This window comes from Nannospalax galili, unplaced genomic scaffold (assembly GCF_000622305.1).
Source record: "Nannospalax galili isolate Female #2095 unplaced genomic scaffold, S.galili_v1.0 scaffold198, whole genome shotgun sequence".
Lineage (NCBI taxonomy): Eukaryota > Metazoa > Chordata > Mammalia > Rodentia > Spalacidae > Nannospalax > Nannospalax galili.
In genome coordinates this window covers 1,029,146-1,030,124 of record NW_008341748.1, presented here as the reverse complement: position 1 = coordinate 1,030,124, position 979 = coordinate 1,029,146, and the positions used below count along the sequence as shown (strand labels likewise).

Genomic DNA, 979 nt, shown 5'->3' with positions numbered 1-979 from the left:
TATAATAAATACCTAAGAAATATTAGTTAACTGCAAAAGCAAAAGGGCTTTTAGAGTTTGAAAAATATTTCTGCTGCTTTGTAAAATTAATTTTTGTGATAATAAAGTGTGTTTTGCTCTTTCTCTTAGGATTCTTTGTGAATTTAGGGACGATGTGTTCTGGTAGCTGGATATGAGCTTAGTTTTTTTTTTTTTTTTTGCCCAGCTGCATGTTTGTTTCTGATGAATTGTCCATTACATTTCCAAATTTCTGAAATGGCCACCAGACCATAGAAAGACATTTCTTTAGGCACCTGCTTGAAACCAACACCTTCAATAAACTCTTAGCCTTGATTCAGAGTCAATGAGCTTAGTATTTTTATTAAAGAGAAATTTCAGATTTAAGGAAATAATAAAATGTGTGAAACATAATCTAAAATTGTTAGACAAATATTACCCACAAATTAAAATCATGCAGCTTTCACTTTAAAATATAGACCTTGGAGAAAAGCTTCAACCTGAAACCATGGAAAGAACATTAAACTACTATCATTCAACTCTACATTTCATTAAGTCTTACCAATTTATAGTAAGATTATATACATATCTAAATATAATTACTTTAGTAATAAATCAGTCTCAGGAGATAAAATACAGCAAATATGCCATGATGATATAAAATGAACTCATTTTCTGAAAGTATCAAGATATTGAAGTCTGATATTTCTCTAGTATCTGCAAAGGGAATTCTTTTTAATGTAATCTTATGACATTTTTGGTGTTCCCTGTGACTTACTCAATAGACCACAATGATTTCAGTACTTGGGGTGTAATCAAAGGCTTTTTGTAGTCTCCACAATCATACTGTCAATGAGTTACTTCGCAGACAAGTAGAACAATGCCATTTTTAGAATTATTATAAAAGTTTCTTGAAGCCATTCAGCTAATGCTCTACATTTATTAATCCTGTTGTAGCTGAATTTAGTTGTACACTAGAGAC

At 30.5% G+C, this 979-nt stretch overlaps 1 non-coding gene across 1 annotated transcript; it reads right to left on the bottom strand.

The window, feature by feature from the left end:
- Positions 1-207: 207 nt before the first annotated feature.
- On the bottom strand, positions 208-344 carry LOC115071071. The gene has a single exon (XR_003850179.1). It is a non-coding gene; the product is annotated as a small nucleolar RNA SNORA2/SNORA34 family (small nucleolar RNA).
- Between the last annotated feature and the right edge of the window lie 635 nt (positions 345-979).